Below are 22,617 nucleotides of genomic sequence, written 5' to 3'. Positions count from 1 at the left end.
CTGATGGAAGCAGGAGTTTGTCTACCATGCCACTCATATTTTCTGAACCCCAGCAATCATTTTACGGACATCCAAGTTAAATGATGGGTAGATTAATCCTTTGGCATGCTAAATTTGTATAGAGAGTCTGCTGTGCCAAGATGGAGGTGGTATGAATCCAGATCTGATCCTACAGATGTTAGTTAGGTGCCTGTTCTCCCCATGCAGCTGAGAGAGCAGCTTCAGAGAGTGATTCAGCCCAGCGATGTTTTGCATTACATTTTGGCATTTACCTATCTCTCCCCACACTGTATGGAAATGTGATACAGCAACAGCTTGGATTTACTCCATCCACCTCTAGGTCTTTAACCGGCCATCTCAGCCAGGAGTCCAGTTGCCCTAAGCTCCTTGTTGTGCTCCACTGAATATAGGGGGGAACCTAGACAAGAGGTGGATGGTAGTTTAGATGCCTCTCTTTTTCTTGAAATACAGGAAACCTCATGATTAATCAGTGGTACTCTTGACAGCTGGGATTGTTCTGTTTATTTTAGTTCTTGTTCTAAGAATAAGACTGCTTGAATGGCTGTGTTAATAAATATGATCCCAAGTAGAGGCATGTGTTTTGCAGGCTTTTTCTGTCATTTGATCTGGCTTCTCCACATCCTACTTTTGTGACTAAGTCGAACCCACAGTCTGCTGAGTGTCTGCCAGGAAAAGAAGCCACCTGCCAGACTCGATGCCATTAATTGTTTCCCTATTTTGTTTATTTCAGCTAACATCTCTAAACATCATCTAGCAGGTCCTGACAAGAGCTTCTCGAGTAGATTCAGTGTCCTGATTTCTCTTTGACATCTACCAGTGTTGTGTTGGTGGCCATAATTGGTAGGACACAGCATCCCAACAAGTTCCCTATGGCATTGCCACAGCTTGATATTGCTTTAAGCCCCTTTTATAGCAGATACAAATTTCTTATAAGAATTTAATTCTGTGGGGATCTGGGGCTTGTAAACCACGTGTTCAGAATGACACCTTGAACTCAGGGCCTGTGAAAAGCCAAGATTACGTGCCCTCACTTGAAGCCTAGCACTCAAGCTGACAGCATAGAGATTGCCTCGTGATACAGTACTATCAATTAACCACCTGTCAGGGATTTTCTGTGACTCAAAGAGGTAATGGCTGGCTGGCTGCTGCTTTTTAGGTAGTCCAGGTAGTCCCTGATAATATGGTCCTATGTCCTCTGTCTTAGGTAAAATCTAATCCCTGATGTTGCAAATGATTTGTGTCCGTTCTCATTATGTGACGCATGTCTGTGAGATGAGTCAGCCGCACAACTCATCATGACCAAGACAGCTGAAATTATGCCGTGCTACAGAAGATACTGATTTAGTCACTATTATTGTTTTTTCTAATATATGGGAAGTCAACCATATGTTAATTATTTTTCTTCAGAACAGCCCCATTAAAATTTAAACTGGTGTTATTAGTGGCTAGAAAATCTCTTTCAGTCACGTGAAAATGCTGTGTAACCAGCAGACCTCATGATCCTGTGCTTGGGATGCAAATCCTTCAAAAGCTTGTGTGCCTTTCTTTCCTAAGTGAAAGATGGGACTCTTTAGTCTTCCATATTTATGATTAGTCTCAATTAGTTACACATATTTTAAATTTCACAGTTTGTGGACAGCCAGTTTCCCTTTACCTGAACCCACAGAGGAATCTGATGCAGGAGGACTGTAATACGGTATTTTAAGATTGCAGTGGGGATGGTGGTTAAAGAACCTAGGCCTTCGCTCTTGATGAAGTTGTGAGATATGTGCTTCTAAACCCCCTTTTTCTGAATTATAAAATCTGTACAATGCTTTCAATATTTAGTCCTCTGTGTTTTAAGCTGAAAAATCCAACCCACATGGGATCTAAAGGAAAACTGGAGAGATTTTTTTCTTTTAGATGCTGAACGGCTTCAAGTGCAGAAATGGAGTATTATCTAACTGACTGGGATCATTTTAAAATATGGTATGTCTGCACTGCATGAATAAATTTGACAATTTGGGCCTTAACTGGGTAATGCAATTGCACTCACAGACACTTCAACATTGCGGCAACAATTAATGCATGTAAACTTGCTGGATTTTTGTGTGTAGCTATAGCATTTAAGAATCTCATTTGTAATGAATTAGTCTCCTTTTCTTCTAATTCAGAATGCCAAGCAAAATTTGATATCTTTTTGTAAGTGTTTCTAGTCTTAAAAAGCCCTGTAATTGTTACATTTACTCAGCATAATGTTACGCAGTGGAGGGAGAGCCCAGGAGCATTTCGGTTTTGCAAGGATCTGAGTGTGTCACCCACTAGATACAAGAAGCCTTAGGCCCTAAAAACTCTTGGGACACACTGCAGAAATATATGATTACTTTCTAAAGATGATCATCATCTTCTACTCCCTTTTGTCCCTCTCATCCCCCAAAATCCAAACCATCCAAACAAAATCTTGCAAGACTCCTCAGGACAGTAGGTTAAAATGTGTGTCTCAAAGCAAATCAGGGTGCCATTGATAGCAATCTAAGCTTAAAAGTCAAGACTCAGACCCCCAAATTAGAAGATTTTAAGCATAAGGAAAGCTTTTTTTCCCAATCTTCATGCATTTTAATTTCCCATGACTTCTCTCACTGTGCATGTGAGGGGGTGGGAAATAATTTGATGCTGAAAAGTGCACCTTCAATTCACAGCCTTCTCTGCTTTCTCTAGCTGAGACAGTTTCCTTTTGCTTACCCTAAAACAAGGACAACTGCTCCATGTGTGTCACTGTCCTGCTTCTTCCTTCCTATTTCACCACCTGGTCCCCTGGGGTCCCTGCTGAAATAGGACTATTAAATGCTAATGTACAAAATCCCAAGCCCCAAAATGTTTTTCCTAGCTTTCAAGTTACTAATTTCAGTTGAATAAAAATGTATTATCTTTTGCAGTTTCTTTCAATTTTCCATTATCTTTTCAATAATAATCTGAGTTTGTGGCAGCGCTTCATAGTAGGCAGTTTTGGTTTCCTAAAAGTGAGCATACTGAATCAATGACCCCCAAAACTTCTCATTCCTAATGCTGAGTGTTACAGTGCATGACACAAAACTAGAGCCAAATTACTCTTAATAGAGAAAACTGTGAGCTGCTCTGAAAGACAGCCTGAAATAAAGGGACTGAAAACAGGTCTACCCCCCTGCAGATGGTCTCCTTGGGATAGTCCTTTCCTTTGGTCATTCTTTCCAGCTTGCAGCTCTCAAATTTAACCACAGATGCTATGAAATCCTCACTGGAAGATCTCCATGAGCAAAGTCTAGTCTAGTCTACCCTTGATTGGTTTAGCGTGGACTTGGTAGTGTAGGTTAATTGTTGGACTGGATGATCTTAAAGGTCTTTTCCAACCTCAATGATTCTATGGTTCTATGATTCTAAGTCCCTTTCTTTCTGTCACCTCTGGAGCCTTGCTGTGAGTTTGCTCCCTACTCATCTCTGCAGGAATGGCTGTCTCTCTCTCCCTTTCCTACCCATCCTTGAGAAACTCCCTCTGTCTGAACACACTCCATCATTAAATCATCCCTCTCTCCAGATATTTCCATGTAAGTGCAGAAACCTGGATTAGGGAATTGTGTAGCCTTCATGGCTGCTGCCAGGCCACACATCTTCTAATAGAGCAAAGCAAAATTGGACAAAGAAATCAAGTAGTTACTCTGCTGTAAAGCTGTGAAGGTATTTTCATGTCATAGCATCTTTGCTATGTTGACAGTCCTGCTAACTGCTGGAAAAAGCCATCCTTCAAGATGAGCTTTATGTAGTCCTCACATGTGATTCTTTTTCAATGGCTGATTCTCACCCATTTAGCTAAAACAGAAATATAGTATTTCCTCTCCATTTTTTTTTCATTTCACCATTGTAAATCAGTGAAAAATTATAGCAAGGTTAGCTTTTGGTTAAAATGTCATCATTAGAAATAGCTGTCTGAGTTAAGAATAATACAACCAATTTCCTAGTGATAATTTCCTAAAAATAATTAAAACAACATTCCTTCTACTTCTTCCTTGATCTGCTGCTCTGTGTGGGGCTTGGAAAATGCTTTAATCAGCTTTTCCATTCTTCTGTCTCATCATACCCCGGTCTTGGTATTTGTTTTTTGTTTTTTCTTTGCTTAGACATCAAGCAGAAAAGAAGCCCAAAGGGCAGCAGCAGAGACTTTGTTGCTGGGGTTGCGTACAGAGCTCTGCCCAGGTTGCCCCAGAAAACTGCGGGATAAAAGAAGCTTCTCACATCTTTAGGGCTTTCTAATAGGCAGTGTCTTCTGCCTTGTGGTCATTTTGGAGGTGATAAAAAGCTGCTTCATGTGGCCCCCTTCCCCATCTTCTCCTTTTCCTACCCCTGCCTGTTGCCCCTGTTGCGTACCTGCACCCCTGTGGTCCGTAGACCTGCCTCTTGGCCCCCAGTGCCTTCCTGCTGATTATCTTCCATCTTTTATGACATCTCAGGCCACTCTTTGAACACTGTCTCACAGCAGTGTGTGTCCAACCCCTTTGAACTATAATGCAGCAGCCAGTTTTCCTCTCGGCATATGTTCAGACCAATTAAAAGCAGTGGGTCGCTTTTACTAAGGCAACCTGTGTTTCAGGTGCAGGTAGACTGCAGGGACACAGCTGCCACTTTATTGCCTCAACTCTATTGCCAGGAGTGGGAATTAGCAGCTGTATTGGTTAAAGGGTAATTCATGTTTTATGTCTCGTATTATCTTAAGACAAGAGAGAAGGAAAAATCTCAAATGTGTAAGCATTTAGAAGGATTGCATGTGATAAAATTCTAATACTTGCTTTCTCTTAACTCCTTTGACAAAAGAAAGAAGGTAGAAAAATAGTATTTTGGGTTCTGATTTGGAAAGTTCATTGGAGAAGGGGAAGAAATCAAGGAGAAATTATGTGAATAATTCAGAGTCAGTGGTGTAAGCTACAAACTGTTGATCACTGTTTTGTTATGCAGACATAGATTTCCATTAATATTCCTTCTTTTGAAAAACAGAAATCCTGTCTCTGCTGTTGTATGCTTAATTGAGCACTTGAGGCAAAAAACCCCACCCACAACAACAACAACAAAAAAACCCAACCAAAAAACCCTATGGCATGCAGATCTATTTTTCTGACTATGACATTCTTTTAAAATCTTTTTTAGAAAAGTTGTCCTCTGCTATACATCCTAAATATGTTCTCTGAACTCTCAGACCTCTCCATGAAACGAGTAGAAGAAGTTTAGTCAGCATTACACAGTGAAACTGCTGGGGGAAAAGTAGAGTTGCAATGAGTTGTAGAAAGCTAGTGTTACACTTGAAAGCACTTTCTTCAGAAAATATTTTTTATATATATATATAGTTAAGACCGTCTAATATTCCCTGGAGAGGAAAACCAAATCCACAATTAAATTGAATAGTCATTCTTTAAGAAGGCTTACGTTATTTGTGGCTTAAGTGTAACAGAAAACAGAGTATAGTACCACAGATTCTGAGCAAGATTTTTGGCTGTAAAATGTAAAAGCCTCTTTGAAATTTAAGAGTAAACTATTGCACAGCTTTAAAAATGAGTATCATAACTTTAGGAAAACATTGTTACCCTAATCCTTGTACATCAACATGTAGCAAGATTATTTCAGTGGAAATATGTGCCTACAGGCTATTTATTTTTTGTGTTTTGTTTAACACCACTGCGCATCTGAGATCAAAAAAGCTTAAACCAATTATGAGTAGCTGGTGCAGCAAAAATCATGATTGATACATTTACAACACAGGGTTGATTCTTCTGGTAATGTTATTTTATTAAGGAATGGAGCAAGGGGAAGAAGGGGACGTCAGGCATATGACTTCATAGCACCGAATTCACACAGTACTCTGACCACATGCAGATGTTTCCTCCCTCAGTGCAATCAGCACAAGGCACACTGATTGCAGCGTGCAGACCTCAGAGAAGCGATGGCTGTGCAGTTGTTGCTAAGCCTATTTCCCTCTTCCCTTTGGCTTATTGGATTATTTTGTACAGTGGAATGATAGGAATTTAAAAAAGAAAAAGTGCTGTTGAGTCATCTAGTCTATCTTGCAGCTAATGCAGGATTGTTCTCTGCGGGTCTTCGTCCAGTTGGCTTTAGATGTGATTGGACTTCAGCCAATTTCCTTTGGAAGATTATTCTACAATAGAATACACTTCATTATTAGGAATTTTTTCCCTGTCAGCCTAAATTTTACTTTGCTCAGTATAATCACATTACTCTTAGCTATAGTTTCCTGAAAATCCCTATTAAAAAAAAATCCTTAGAGTGTGCATCCTTCCAGAGCTTGTAGATAATTATCATATTTCTCTTTCAATAGTGGCTTTAGTCAAGCTATACATATTTAGTTATTTTAATATTTTCTCATAAGTCAGTCTTCCTAGATTAATGATGACTTTTATTGCTTCTATCATTGAGCCAAATCTCAAATTCTTCTACTTAAAATTCAACAAGAAAAGGCTGGACTGAATAAAGACTTACAGATTAGATCATGGTGTCATTGAAAACCCATCCTTTGAACCCCTATTTGTGGCTTCAGGTCTCTCTGAATGCCAGATCTCCTGAGGCAGCCTTCAGCAGTGAGATTTGTCTCAACTACCTTGAGTTATCCACATCATAAGTGCCTACATCAAAGCTACTCTCCCTAGATTCCTTTTATGATAATTGGACCCTATAGCTGGGTGCAATTCATCTAAGCTATTTTAGATATCCACATTAGGATGAGAGGAATTGAGCCCTAGAGGCATCTATTTCTCTCTCTCAGGTAAGGGTAGCCCAAGGTGATGAGCTCAGATATTGACACCTGCAGTTGGTGAGACAAATCCCCCCTGTGTGCTGAAGTCTTGGAGGGAGATTGGTACAGAGCAGCTGTGCTGGAGGGCCACCTGATTTACATCAGTCAGTCCCTCTGTCCTGGACCTCAGGCTTCCTTGGGTATTTAAAGGTAGGGTCTGTTGAATTTTCAGATATCGTGGTTCAAGAAGTGAGAAGTCTTGGTTCTCTCCATGGCAATGCCACCACAGCTTGGAGACAGCAGCGAGGCACTCAGAAAGGCTTGATGCATTGTGTGTCATGAGACCATTCTTAACACATTTGAATGGCATTGAATTCAACACAAAAGTGTGATGGTTACATTGAAAAACAGGGAGGTAGATAAAATTGCCTTTTGCGTAGACATAGAATCATAGAATATCTCAAGTTGGAAGGGACCCATAAGGATTGTTGAGTCCAAGTCTCTGCTCCTCACAGGACTAGCTAAAACTAAACTATATGACTAAGAGTGTTGTCCAGATGCTCCTTGAACTCTGACAGGCTTGGTGCGGTGACCACTTCCCTGGGGAGCCTGTTCCGGTCACCGTACACACTCTCAGTGAAGAACCTTTTCCTAATGTCCAATCTGAACTGAAGCAGGTGCAGCATTTACATAGAGAATAGGAGGTCTCAATGCCAGATACATTGGTTTTCAAGTCTCTTTGGGCTAGAGGAAGTCCATGGTCAACGCCTTTCACTTTCCAAGGCCTCTAAAAAGATGGCTCTTACATGACAGATGCCTACTGCTCTACTCCTCTCCCCTCCTCTATTAGGTATTTGTTCTCCATTGACAGCTTAGTGCTCACGATCCTTACTGCAGTCCTAGGCAGATGCCCGCTCAGATGTGATTCTTGCCTCTTGGCTAGCCATAGGTTATGGTTTGCTCTCCATGCAGATACAATCATTCCTGGTTTATACTGGAGTGACTAGGAAAAGAAATCAGCGTCTGCCTTTTGTTCATTAGTAAAAAAATGACTTAAATATATTTTCCCAGTGGATGATTGCCTTCTGTCAAACTTTCTGACAAAATATGCTAAGCCTCTGTTCCCTATAATTTGTATATAATATCCAGGAAAATATTTTGTTCTAAATACCTTTGGAGGGCAAACTCCACGGAGGGAGGAGAGCTGTTGAAATTGAAGGATAGTATCAGCACAAGATAATATGTTTATTAATTAGTCCTGAATGAATTTAGACTGAAAATTAAAAGAAATTTTTCAAACATCCCAAGAGGTGAAGTTCTGGAATAAACTCCAAATGCACTAGCTGTGTAGAAAACCAAAATAACTTGGAAGATGGAATTTAGCAAATTTAGGGAGGGTTTTGTGAGAATGCATAGAAGCATTTAGAGAGGTTAAAAAAAAAAAAAAAAAAACATGCAATATGAAGTCATAGTGTTACCAAAGGGGCTGGAAAGGAGGCTGGCCACTGCTCATGTGTTTGCACTATCACCTGTTTTATGTTTATTCCAGCAGTTGATGAAATCTGCTGTTTGCTAACAGATGCCATAAGGTCCCAGTCTGAGAGGTCAGTGTAAGAAATTCCTTGCTGTTGCCAGAGCCTTGGAGTTGGGGATGTCAGCTGCCTTCCCAAAAAACATTTGGGACACTGGTCTTGGTCATTTGTTGGTGGTGTTAGGAAGGGATTGTGTGGTGTGCATGTGTCTCTGTGGAACAGATCCTGTGTGGTCCTCGTGGACACAGCAAGATCAGGAAACTAGACAGGACCCTGTTCGTCCTTCTGAGTAGTATATATACTACTTCAATACTACAGCCCAAGCACTGTACCCAGACTTTTCCCAGCTGAAGCCTGTGCTGAAAGCTTGCCAGGCAACGGGGTTCTGCTCCTAATTCACAGTAACTGGAACAAAATGCAGCTATCCTCATCATTCATACAGACGTGCAACCCTCGGAGACTACAGGCCTGCCACGGCATACAATGCTTCATCTTGATGCTAGCAGACAGGGTACAGGGTTGTCTGTTGGGACATTTAACTTTGAAGCATTACCATACTGGAGAGGAGAAGGACTTGAAGGAGTGTGCATTGGGCAGGTATTTTTAGCTACCTTTCCTTAAAATTGCTCTGCTTTCCTAATACTGTTTTATCATCACTGTGGTGAACTAATTCTGCCACTAGCCTGTCTGCTAATAACCCTTATCTTGATAAGCTATTCCTCATTATTTCTGACTTTTCAGAGAATGACATCTTGGTGCCTGTCCTCTGGTTTTAGCAGGAGGCACGACTGACTGCTTAGAAAGGCTTCCTAGACTTGTCTCACATTGTTTGATCCTGCTGTTCTTCACAGCTCCAGCTTCCATATTTGCTTCTGAGACAAGAGGGAATGTTGGCCTGTCTTTTCTGTAATGCTAAAAATAATGTGAGCACACTCCTGTGAATTGCAGCTGGCTCCTGTTATGATAGGTGTCCATTTCAAGGAGGACATGATGGTCGTCTTGTTTCTTCTACAGAATTTTTGACCTACCTGTGATTTCTGAGACTGGACTTTACTGGTGGCTAATTCTGAATGGTTCCTCCTTTTATGCAGGAATGAGGTGTCATAATCTTCAGATATTATGGTGCTAGATTTTATTTAGGGACCTTCCAGGACAACTGAATTTCATGGGCATGCTGAACTTACCCACGGTGTCCTCAATAGTTCTTACTCTTGAAAAATATGACCTCTATTCAGCTTCCTGGAACCCCTTTTTACATTCCTTGTGATTATCTGAACAGGGTTTTCCCAGCAGTTGTCACTGTAGTTAAAGAAGGGAAGGGTTAGAGATTTAGTGCATCTGTTGCATTCAGCTGCTGACCCAGTCTTTCACTGGGATGAAATAGTGCAGCTTAGTGCTTCTGCCTTTTTTTTTAAAAGAAAAAAAAAAAAAAGTAGTATGCATTTCCTTACACAGTTTCTGTTCTCACCTCTAGACTGCAATGATGGCAGCACATTTCTGCGTATCTGAGGCCATCTGTAGAGATGCAGCAAGGTAGCTTAGGCTCTGCATTGTTAAACCAAAAGCATTGGCCGTATTGTGTTCCTCTTCTGCCTGTGTTGGAGCAGATGAGCACCCTTTCCTTCGGAAGTGCCTGCCACAGTAATGTTGCTCAATACTTTGTACTTTGGCAGAAATATTTTGGGCTGTGAGTCTTTGCACCTTGATGCTACTTTTGAGACAGACTTTAGAGCAGTGAGCCCTTTCTCGCATTTTCCCACAGGTCATGGAAAGAGGGCTTTTTCAGCCATTAGAAATTAGCTTTCTTTGAGTAGCAAAGGGGTTGCATTCTTATAAACCTCCTCATTTTTCTTTTTTTTCAACAAGGAACATGGATTTGCACTAGCTTGCCAAGAAGCTAATCAAAGAAGGATTTCACTTTGTAGTCTACTTCACTGTCAGTTCAGGATAGTCCCAGAACCATTTGCTGTTATTGATTATGCTGCTGTCCAGTACAGGTACTTTGTAACAGCGATGGGTGAATACCCTCACTGCGATGGGTGGCAGGAATCTGCCAGCAGGTAGGGTTGTGGGACTGGGTGGACTGGCTCTGCTTGCCACCTATTTTGTTAAGGCAGTGCACCCTGACTTTAAACATGGATGTCCCCTGATGGAAAAAAAACCCAAAGTAACAGGTTAAAAAAAATGTTTTATTGCATTATCACGTAGCACACTCCATTGCACACAGCATGACTGTAATTTTGTCAATGCTGGTGTGCAGGTTAATATACTTTATTGAAGCTGGTTTATTAGACTGAAACTGAAATCTGTACAGGAGACTTTTTTTTTTTTTTTACCCTGAAATCTATTAGATGTTGCATCTTAGGGGAGCTGTAAGAAGATTGGCTCCCAAGAATAATCTTTTCCTCCCTATTTCAGGGAAAAGTTAAAATGTTTAATTTTACTTAAAATAATTTGTATAATTTCATGCAGGTTCAGGAGGTAAGAGAGGAGGTGTGAGGTGGAGCTTCCTTAATTTGCCTTTATTAACGACATCAACTGCGAATCTGTTGGCCTTGATATACAGTTGAAAGGGGAGATATTTTTCTGTCCTTGTAGATTTATGTTAAAAAGAACAAATTTAAAATAGGGATGGTAGTGATGGAACCTGAAAGGGTTACTCTGAGAAATGAGGTATAATAAAGAAAGGCTTGGCGTGTTCATTTATTCCCAGATTTCAGTCTTTGACTGAATGCAAAGCCAGATAACCCACTGTCTTGCAAATGTGAATACAAAAAAAGATGTAAAAAAGAGAACAGCCTGCTTTGTTAAATATTGCTACCTGGCATCTAAAAGTGATACAGAGCGTTAAAGATATCACCACTTAATTGTCAGTGTTACAAACCCAATTCTAGAAAAATGTTATAAACACTTACTCTAATGTATATTCATTTGCAGAGAAAGAAAAATGTTTTCCACAGTGCCTGGCACATACTGAATATTCAGTGTAACGGAATAGAAGGGATTTTACAAGTTAATGCCTTTAAAATGAGGAGATCACAATACATTTCTGACATGGTGTTTCAACCTGGACTCTTATTTTACAGTTTGGTTAATTCTCAATGCAGAAACTGTGGTCCCGTGATGCAGAGATTTGAGAATCCTGCACTCTGTACTGCCCAACTTAGTCATTTTGCCTAAGGCACTGAGCAAAACTTGTCTGCCTTTGAGAGTAACAGCAATTACTTCTGTAGTAATGTGAAACATATAATGGATGGTAGCAGATAGGAGTTGAAACTGTTTATTTATTAAACTATAGTTTTGGGTAGGGGAAAATTTTTCTTGTGAGACGATCAGCTAGCATTTGCACCGTATTCACATCAGAGATTTTTCTCCTAGCACAACGTAACCAAGAACCACCCAAGAAAATGTTACTTAGAGAGTGTTTGTTTCTTTTCCTTTTGCGGTCCCAGCATGAGAGTTCCTTTGATTTCCTATGAAAACTTGAATTCTGTAGAATGTGGTGGACACCCTCCAGCTGGAAAGTTGTAGGCCTAATAAATAGCATGTAAAAGAACTGGCCAACTGCACCCTGGACCTTGTCCATCACAGACTCCAGAGGAATATGACTGAAGGGAAGATGAAAAGGCCAGACAATTTGTGTTCTGTATCTAGTGTGTGGATGACTGGTGGTGCTGAAGGTGCAAGAAGGTTGTTGAAAACTATAAATTATCAGGAATCAGTTTTGTGTTAGTACACAGGATGGTTTGAGGACTTTTTTTCAGAGTAGTGACTGTACTAAAGAGGGCAGAAGCAGTGATATAATCCATCTCATCCCCAAGGCTTCACTAGCTGTACCTAGGCTTATCTGACAGATGTTTTCAGAGAAAAAAAGGTCTTTAAAAGGAGATAATCATGGTACCTCATGGTGCTCTTTCTCTTCCGCACATACCTAGTCCTAAATAGTAAAGCCAAAATTCAGAAACTCAGTACCTGCTAGTTTCTGAGGCGATTACTATGCTGTGTTCTTTTCTATTTTTTTTCCAAGTTTTTTTGTGTTTTTTTCCAAGTAAAAAATTAGAGAAGTTCTATTTATTTTTCCATAAATTCATAAAGAGTGATTGTGGGTTTTAGCTTCTTTGACAACACACTGAAAATGCAGTAATTTTTTTTTAGTTCGTGAAAAGAGCATTCAGTTATCAGGGGAAAGAAGCTCCAGAAAATACTGTTTTTTTCATCGAAAATCATTTTAGCTCATAAGCCATTCTTTCCTTATCTTGATGAAAAGAAAATGATCAGATCTCTAGATCAATAATGTTGAAAACAGCAACAGCAGTGATCATCCTGGCTGCATGTTGTTTTCTGATGTGTTTTCAGACCCAAGCAGTTCCGCATGCTGTAAATATCAGCCTGACTTACACTCAGGCTTCAACCTCACATCAAGCAACGGCAAAAAAAATAGGGACTGTTTAAATGCAGCAAGGCTTGGAAATAACAATTTTTTAAAAATGCCACCATGTCAAAACATTGAAGGAAAATATTGAAGTGTACCAGTGTGCTTCCAGTTTGTCTGTTGCTGAATGCTTTTTCTATTGAATAATTACATCTTCTAGGGTCTAGAGCGGTGGTTCATTGTGTGTAATGTATTGCTGTGATGCCACCGGGCATTAAAAAAAAAAAAAAGATTGAAATTATCTGGAGGAAACCAAATCACTTTATTTCAAAGACAAATTAGGTTCATCTATCTTACCATTCTCTATAGATTTCATAAGCACATTACTTGTTGAAGTGGTATCAGGCATTTTATATATTATAGCAATTTGCATATGTTCATTAAGCTGTGTTTTGTAAAGCTTTCTGACAGGGGCATTTGATGAATCCTTTCGTGAACTGCATTGTTTCTTTACATGGAGCAATCTGTTAAATCATGCCTTTGTCCTTCAGTTTGTCAGAATCAGTAAATGAAGCAGATGTTAATAACTGTGGGAGGGTTTGGGGGGTTTTCGGTGTTTGCAGAATATGGGATAACTGTGAAGGGCATGATGTGTTTGTAAAAGCGACAGCTGGTGTTATTAAAGATGGAAAGTGTGCTACAAGTAAAAACTTTCCCTGGCATCTTTTAGCAACTCTATGAGGGTTTTTAGAACTATTAGATGGGTGGCCACTTCTAAAATAAACACCGCTAATGTTATGCGCAACAAATCATATGCTTATACTTACATACAATTGTTCTTATCTTTGGCTGTAAATATTCTGTCACAGAGCTATCTCAGCCATGCAATAATTCATAATGTTTCTCTATAAATAGGTCATAAGAAATTCCCAGGTCAACAATCCCTTGAGACGTGTCTTTGAGCAATATTGTTTCATATGTTACTGCGTTAGTAGAATTTTACACCCGATTGGTTTTTTTGAAGGTTACCTTTAGGACACAAGTTTTGCTGGACCTGACAGTTCAGCCCTGGAATCTACTATTCATCATGAAGGTCACTTGGCTGAAGATGTTACAGCCAGGGAACAGCATGCATTTAGGTGGTTAACGTGCTTCAACTGATGGATGGTAACTCTGGTCAAGGTGTGGTAACATGAGTGCTTGTAGTCAACTGTAGAGACCTTGCAAGGGAAAATAAAACATGCAGCCATAAAAGCTGTAAGAGGGGAAAGCAAAGCATGGGGAATGAATGTATGTGGAAAAAGTGTTACAAGGCTAATTGATGGAGAAGGAAATGCAGAAAAAACAGAGGACATTACTGTAGAAAATAAAGGGTAAACTTTGGCCACCCCCTGATCTTGCAGATTTTTATCGGTATTACGTCGTAAATAGCTCCCACTCCTATTAGAGGTGATATTTGGCTGATTTTCACATTAACTTTAATGGCATTCTCTCTGTGATTTCTCTACGCCTTATTGTGGAAATCTGTTTTGGGGAATTGAGTAGGAGATGCAAAGGGCAGAGATATAGTGGTGTTACTCATGCCTCTGATGGAATCTGAGCTTCTGAGCCTGGCTTGTCTGCAGTTGACATCAGCAGCAGGAGTGGCAACATAGTGCATAGAATAAATAAACCTAGAAGTTGTCATGTTTATAGAGATTGCCTGAAAATATGTAGAGAAGACCAGTGAGGGATTTCTGTAGTTGTTGTTCTTGCACATGAAAGTAGGCAGCAGCTACAAATCAACGAACTGTTGCTTTTGTAAGAAGAATTGGCAGAATCTTTCATGCAGTTGCTGGATAAAAATTTCTACTGCTTCTGTTTCTCAGAGCGAGCCTCATCTTTCTGCCTGATTATCTTGCAAAAAATGAGCAGTGAAATAATTATCCATGCTGATATTTACATTTTGTCTCTCTGCTTGAAAATTACTGGCTCACAGAAGGGAACGGAGGGAGTCTAGGACTCCTTTGGTGGGCTGAGCCTTTGGAGAAGAAAATGCCTACTCTTCAGTTGGAGCATATAGGTGCTCCCAGCTAGGTGACCATTGATGCATAGTGGGTATAGGCTGTTCTATAACTGATTTGTCTTCACTCTGCTGGGGTGATTCACTTTGCCTACGCTGGGAATCATGCAGTGGGTACCAGTGGTGCAGCTGCAGGCAAAAGCTCAGGCAAAATTGTGGGGCAAAGAAAGAGGCAGGACTTTTTCTAATGTGGACTCTTAATTTTCTTTTTTTTTTTTAAGAGCTGTGGCCATCTAGCAGCACTGTGTTAAACAGTGTCCTGCGGCAGAATTCAAAGATGCTGATGGTGCCACAGAAATACTCAATACAGCATCTACTCATGACGGTGAAGCTGATGTGGTCATCTCAGAAGTCATTGTCCAGAACAAAGATCAGACCAAGTGCATTTGGACACATGAACTATTTTTTCCTCTTTTTTTTCCTCCTTTGTGTCTTTCCTTGGTCTTCTGAGCCTATTTATTTCTCCTGATGCATCCTCCTCTTTTTTGCTTTCTTAAGCACAGTAGACTTATCAAATGCATTATGCTCAGGGTCACTGTGTGAGAATCACCAGGAAAATTTACAGAGACTCTAGGACTAATTGTGATTAGGTGTTATATGTATGCTTACAAAAATGTACATCTAGAATTTCACACCTGTAGCAGAACTGCCACGTTCAGCATTTTTGGACAAGAAAGATGTAATGCACATAATTATATGCTTGATGTTTCATGTGGTTTCCCTATTCATGCCACTGTCTTGCTGCAAACTAAAGGCAGAGTATTGCTTAAATGTACATAGGGATGCTTGCGATTTCCTAATACATTTATATTTTCTGCTATGCCACTGGCAGTTTTGCATATTCAGTATGTTGGTTTTGTTCTTTCATTACAGATAGTTGTAGCAAAATTGCTATTTGAAAATTTGATGTGTTTTCAGAGTTTTCTACTAAGTTTGAACTCATATGTAGAAGTTGCCTAAGAATCTACACAGTATTATATATATCTTAAATTTAATAGCCTATAAATTATCATACCATTGTTTTGATTACTCACAACACGTTTCATGTGATGCACAACTTCAGAAGGACTAGCTCATAAACTCATTTCCAAATAGTAATTTTGCGCATTGTTTGGTGGTTTGTTTTTTTTTTTTCCTTTTGAATGCTTAAGCCATATACTTTTAGTGACTTTTAAAAAAATATATTATCTCCTTTTCAGATCTTGGACTCTGAACTTAAAGCAATTCTTGGTTGTATGCTTCTTGAATCTTGGAGAATATCTGCAATAAATAGGTACGTGTAATGGATACATTCATGTTTTGTGTTGGATGATTTGGAGTGTGTGTGAGTGTTGTTGACAGTTTAATGCTGAACTTCTTAAAGCTCTTGATAAATCTCAGCTGCCATGAATGGGACAGTATGATGGATCTTGGCCGGCTGAATTTTCAGTAGCACATGTGGTATTTGTATGGCAGAAATTGCGAAAGGTATGATGCTTACAGTTCTCAGAGAGAAATGTGTAGCCAAACTTAGAAATTTAACTTCAGACTGAACAAAAAGGTGAGTCTCCACAAGCAAGTAAGAAGTTTTGAAGGTAAAATCGGTGAGTCAGAAGAAGTAGCTCTATGCTTCATGCTCCCGTACTTGAGGCTGTGCTTTAACTGGCTTTTCATCTGTGTTTCCTTTGGTTTTCTTTGCAACTGCTAAAGGTAGTAAAGGTACGAATGTGACTAAACACTGGGAAGAAAATGGCCATAAAGGTCAAAATCTTGGGTACGTTGAAGTTCCTGGAAATTTTCTCAAGTGTTTCAGTAAAGGAAACTTGGAATATTTACAGAAAATATTCACACAGTTTCAGAAATACATTCTTGCATATAACAAAGCAATTTTTAGGTGATTTCTTTTTTAAAGTCAGGTCAAACTTTATGATCCTCGAAACTCTGCTGAGCTCCTAGCAATGGAGAAAGGGAAACAAGAGAAGATTTAGAAGATTTTAGTCTTTTTAAGGAGTTTATAGACCTAGACAATTTTTCAAGTCTCAGGTCTGAAGAGGAAAAGGTTTCTTGAATACTGTTGTGGTTTAGCCCCTGTCAGTAACCAAGCACCACGCAGCCGCTTGCTGCCCCCCCAGTGGGATGGGGAGAGAATCGGAAGGGCAAAAGTAAGAAAACTTGTGGTTTGAGGTAAGAGCAGTTTAATGATTGAAAAAAAATAACGATAATAATAACAAACAACAACAACAATAATAATAATAATGTAATGAAAAGGAAAGGAAAACAGCAAAAAAGAGAGAGAGAGAAACAAAACCCAGGAAAAAAACCAAGTGATGCAACTGCTCACCACCCACCAGCTGATGCCCAGACAGTCCCCAAGCAGTGATCGCTGCCCCCCAGCCAACTCCTCCCCCCCCCCCCCCAGTTTATATATTGAGGATTACATCACATAGTATGGAATATCCCTTTGGTCAGTTTGGATCAACTATCTTGGCTGTGGCCCCTCACAGCTTCTTGTGCACCTGGCAGAGCATGGGAAGCTGAAAATACCTTGACTACTGTAAGCACTACTTAGCAACAAGTAAAACATCAGTGTGTTATCAACATTCTTCTCATACTAAATCCAAAACACAGCACTATACCAGCTACTAGGAAGAAAATTAACTCTACCCTAGCTGAAACCAGGACAAATACATGGATGTAACAATTGAACTTATCTTGATCTGTGTGAGAAACTCTGAAGAGATTTATAATGGGGGAGAGGTTGAATTCTTATGAATAAAATCCATGACCAGTTTTTGGTGTAGAGGACCCCTCTACAAAAAATGGGTTTTCGCAGTAAGTTGCTTATTCTGTAAGAATCGGAATGCAAAATATTTTCCTAGTGTGTGTCACCTGTAGGTCCCAAGATGTCTCACAAAAGCTGGAGAAGAACCATTGTCTCTATATTATGTATGGGATCAGGTTCCTGCCTGGATCACTTAACGTATGATTGTCCTACTACTGGATCTCCTGGATGTTCAGACCTGTGTCCAGGCCTGTCAGCGGATCCTATGTCTAATGGTGCTTTCAGAGTGCATGCAGAAGATCTCAGCAGTGTTTCTGATGATTACGTTTCCTTATTATTTCTCAAATCTATTGATGTGCCTTTACTTCTCTCCTTTTCATCTATTCCCTCTTTGTGGTGCATTTCTTTGGTCTCATTTGTTCTGCTTTGTTTTCTCCTTTGCTCCTTTATATTGCTTTCCCATATTTTTGTGCTTTTTCCTCCTCTTCTTAATTCATTTTCAGTCTCTGGAGGTTGGCAGCAGTGGGATCTTACACAAGGAGGAGCTTCAGAAAAAAAATCACAGCAGAATGAGCTTCCCTTTTACTGCCTCTCTAGAGAGCCTGCTGTAAAAGGCAACTTGCTGTCATTCCTGTAAATTTTCTTTTGCAGCCAGCTCTGCTGGGTGTCCCCTTTGTGCCCTGTGAACATCTGTGTTGCAGCTTATGTCTGAACCCAACTGGAGAACAAGTGTGTGAACCTGCTTCTTATTTTGAGCAGGAAGCTGCTGCTATTAGAAGGGCAAGTGGCCTTGGTTCACCTGCGACTTCTAATCCCCATCTGGGAGTGAACCAGCCGTCTGTCCTCTCCCCTCCCACCACCGGTGCCCTTGCCTGGGGGGGTAGCACATTTCCCTGCTTTCCTCAAGACACTGACCGATGCCTGTCAGTTGGCAGCATTCATTCTCTCCCTGAATTTTTCCCAAGATGTCATGCAGAAAGGAAGAAAGCAGTAAGCACTTGTCCTGGTTTCAGCTGGCATAGGGTTAATTTTCCTCCCAGTAGCTGGCATAGTGCTGTGTTTTGGATTTAGCATGAGAATAATGTTGGTAACACACCGATGTGTAGCTCAGTTGCTGCTGAGCAATGCTTATACGAAGTCCAGGACTTTTCAGCTTCCCATGCTCCGCCAGTGAGGAGGTGCACAAGAAGCTGGGAGGGAGCATAGCTGGGACAGCTGACTCAAACTGGCCAAAGGACTATTCCATACCGTATGATGTCATCCTCAGTATATAAACTGGGGGGAGTTGGCCGGGGGGCAGCAATCACAGCTCAGGGACTGGCTGGGCATCGGTCAGCAGATGGTAAGCAGTTGCATCACTTGTTTTTCCTGGGTTTTGTTTCTCTCTCTCTTTTCTGTTGTTTTCCTTTTCATTACTATTTATTTATGATTATTATTATTAGTTGTTATTATTATTATCATTATTTCATTTTATTTCAATCATTAAACTGTCCTTATCTCAACCCACAAGTTTTCTTACTTTTGCCTTTCCAATTCTCTCCCCATTCCCACCACGGGGGTGGGAGGGTGAGCGAGCGGCTGTGTGGTGCTTTGCTGCCAACTGGGGTTAAACCATGACAGCACTGTAGGACTTCTGTGGCATAGCCTGTGCTCTGTTGCTCCTGGAAACTTCTCCCTGCATGCACACAGTCATGCAGGCACCACCCAGTAGCACCACCCTTCTGCATAAGGAAGAAATCTTCAAGCCCTGAAATATTCAGGCTCAAGGGATGCCGGAGCAGAAGAGGAAGCCCCATTGCAGAGGATTCCAGGAAAAGACGACAATGTTTCTGTGCCAGTTTTGGACACAACACAAGACAACTCACTGAGCATAAATTGTGAACTTAACCTCAAACAGACTTGCCTTCAGCAACTTTTTACTTTAAAAGAAAAGAAAAGGGTGAAGAAAAAGAAGCTGCAGTGCTGCCCTGTTTGCAAAAGCGCTATCCCACTTGAGCGTACTCAGCAACATTTGAAAAGCGTAGGTGATGAACTGCAGTCTTTGTGGCATATGTGTGCCTCTGAGAGAAAAACAAATCTGTTGTGTCAAGTTAGCTTCAGCTTATGCTCGAAGGGTTGTTGTGACGAGCCTGGAAGGTGCGGAAACTTTTGTGAAAGATCAAGTGTGATGGCAGAGAACAAATGTAGCTCTGGGGGGAGGAAGGCGGAGGATTTGAGGTCAGTCTAAATCAGCAGCCATCAGGTGGGAAAGGAGCACAGCCAATTTAGCAAGAACGTCCACCAATTCGACGACTTCCCTCAGATGTTTGGGTTGGAATGACTCAGAAATAGCAAATCTTCCTGGTTGACGTTAGCTGAAATGGCTACTGGACATCCTTGTTTTCCTTCCCTTTCAGTAAATGAGCTCCCTTTTGGCAGAAAGGTACATGAGTTTCAGAGCTTTCCAAGCCAGGTTAGAAAAAGTTGGCCTCTTTCTTTCCAAAACTAACCATCAAGGCAGTCCCAACACACTGTAGACATCTCTGCGCGTGTGAATCCTGTGCAGGCAATGGTCTCCCTTGTTCTTTCGTGTATGCACTTGTTATGGAGGGAAGGGTTGGTCTGGCTGATTGTACAACTGGGAGTGCTAAACAGCTAAAATTTCTAAACAAAAAAATCTGGTCCTCTTTAAACGTTGGCGGACAGATAGCTGTCTTCCATCTGTGGCAGCCTATACTAAACAGCAGAAGAACTGCAAAGTTTGTGTTCCGAAACCTTGGAGAAAGAACTGGCACGCTCCAACTTTTTTTTTTTTTTTTTTTTTAAACTACAAGCAAATCTGAAACATTAAACACAGCAACTAACATTAAATTGTGACAAGAAGGCAGAAGCCGGGAAGTTCAGCTGGAAGGGTTGTCCCTACTCCGTCTGTACGGCAAAGCTCCCGCGCAGGGCACAGAGCCCTTGGGCGCTGCTGCACGGGCGCTGCTGCTGATAGACAGCGGGCAATGGTTGCCTACCGGGAAGGCAGTCCCCCGGCTGTCCCCTAGGTCACCCAAAGTGTTGCACGGCCTGATGGAGCAGGGAGGAAGGTGCCTGGTAGTCTTGCAGGTGTGTATGGCTCACGAGACCCTTCCGGAGGTGCAGGATGGCTGTTTTCCTCCCCCTACAACCCAAAAGGTACTCCACAGTGGACAGTGCTGGGTTTGAATGGCTGTTTGTTCAAACAGCTTCTTGCTGGAGTATTTGAGCAAGGGAGCTCTGTTCAGAGCAGAAGGGAACGTGGGTGAAACAGTGGGCTCTAACTGCTGTGTTTGTTCCTCAGGGCCATGGACTGCAGGGAAGAGAGTCGGAGCAGCCCTGAGGCTGCTCCAGCAAAAAGCTGGGGTTGTAACAGCCCTCAGCCAGCCCTGAGCCAGGAGTTATATACAGATGTTTTGTCTATTCTTGTTCTTACTTGGGGCTTCATCCAAAAAGGACTGTGTTGCTCTCGGTGAGCTTTGGAGCAGCCCCGTGGAGCAGCTGGGAAAAAAAAGCAGGACTGTGCATCAGCCAGTGCCGACTGGGCAGTAGCAATTTGGCTTGGTTAGAGAAGGTGTCAGCTCTTAGTGGTTCCCTGTTCATTTTTGATTTGCTTCCCCATCTGGGCACTGCACCGTATTTAGTAATGTTCGTCTCTGCTGTGTTGGCCCTTTTATTTATCAAAGTTATGCAAAGAAGTTACGCGTTCAAATGCTTCCGTTTTCTGCATTGGCTTGGTGTTGCGACCGTTTGTCTCCCTTCACAGTGCTAGAAAAATGTGTGTTTACAATAGGTGATTGCAAAGACTCCACTTTGGTACCCGGGAACCTGGGAGCATTGTCTTCTGATTCACTGGAACCGTCGTGACTGAGTCATGCTGCTAAACGTGCCGTGTGTTACCAAGTAACACACGGTGTTATTAATTGAGGATGTCAGTAATGTGTTACACAACCGTCAGACTTAAAAGTTGAAGCACTGATAAGGAGGTTTGAAATAGTCTTGTTTCAGATAGGTTACTGTTTATAACACCAGTAATTCTGAACACAAATTTAACTCCAGATGCAAGAAAATGAAGCAAAATGGAAGCAGTCTTTCTGCTGAAATGGCTTAATGACTTTGAGTATTTAATAAAGTGCCAGTCCCCTTATGATGTGTTTTGTCCACCTTCAGTACTCACCTAGCTGGCTGTCACCTGCAAGAATAATTTCTTTAGACCTCCTGAAGCTCCATTGCAGAGTTGCTGCCTGTCACTACATGCCACGCATGCATGGGGTGAAGACGGTAAATGTCTGAGTGGGTTTTTTAATATGAACACTCAAGAAACCAATGCCAACAGTAAAGAAGTGGATACGATCTGCTGTTCATTCTGTTATGCCTTTTTACTGTGTTTGCTTGAGGAAAATGTTTCCGAATTGGAGAGGCAGGTGCACACTCATGTGTGGTGCTTTCGTTATAGATACTAATCACGCCTTTTGCTTCCCGTCCCCGTGTGTCCCAGTGATGCATATTGCTATTCACTACGCAATGATTGGGTCTGTAAGCCTACCCGTGCATAAAGTGTGTGTTAGCCAAATGTAGCAACATGGGAATGAAGTATCATTATTTTGTCAAGACAAGATACCCAGCATAGAGTATCATAAATTGATCCCAGGAGGAGAGACCTAGAATATAAACTGTAGTGCTTTGAATATATGCATGTTATAATTGTATTAAACGCTTTGCAGCAATTTGTATTGTATTACAGCTGATAAAGTATTTTACCTCCTAGTAACTAACTAATGTAAACAGTGTTGATATTTTTCTTTTCCATATTTATAATTACATTAATTGCTTTGCGTATTAATAACAAACAGTTCAGTGTCAGAGCCCAAGCTATAGCTGCCAGTAATCCACAGGCAACTTGTTTGCACGTTCAAAATATGAAACTGAAGAGTAATTGCGCTTTTTGCAAGCGCATATCTTCACAGCATAAATTTTACATAATAAAGCCCACCGTGTTACCTAAATATTGTCATGTTCAGTATCAAATCTAGTGCTAATAGAATGTCTTTTGGAAATGAAGAGAAACTTTGTGCTAAGAGATCAGAAGACATCGGGTGAAAAATAAATGAATAGCTCACA

The sequence above is a fragment of the Pelecanus crispus genome, chromosome 1 (assembly GCF_030463565.1).
Source record: "Pelecanus crispus isolate bPelCri1 chromosome 1, bPelCri1.pri, whole genome shotgun sequence".
Classification (NCBI taxonomy): Eukaryota; Metazoa; Chordata; class Aves; order Pelecaniformes; family Pelecanidae; genus Pelecanus; species Pelecanus crispus.
The sequence above is the reverse complement of the archived record's forward strand: the minus strand, read 5'-3'. Positions refer to the sequence as shown.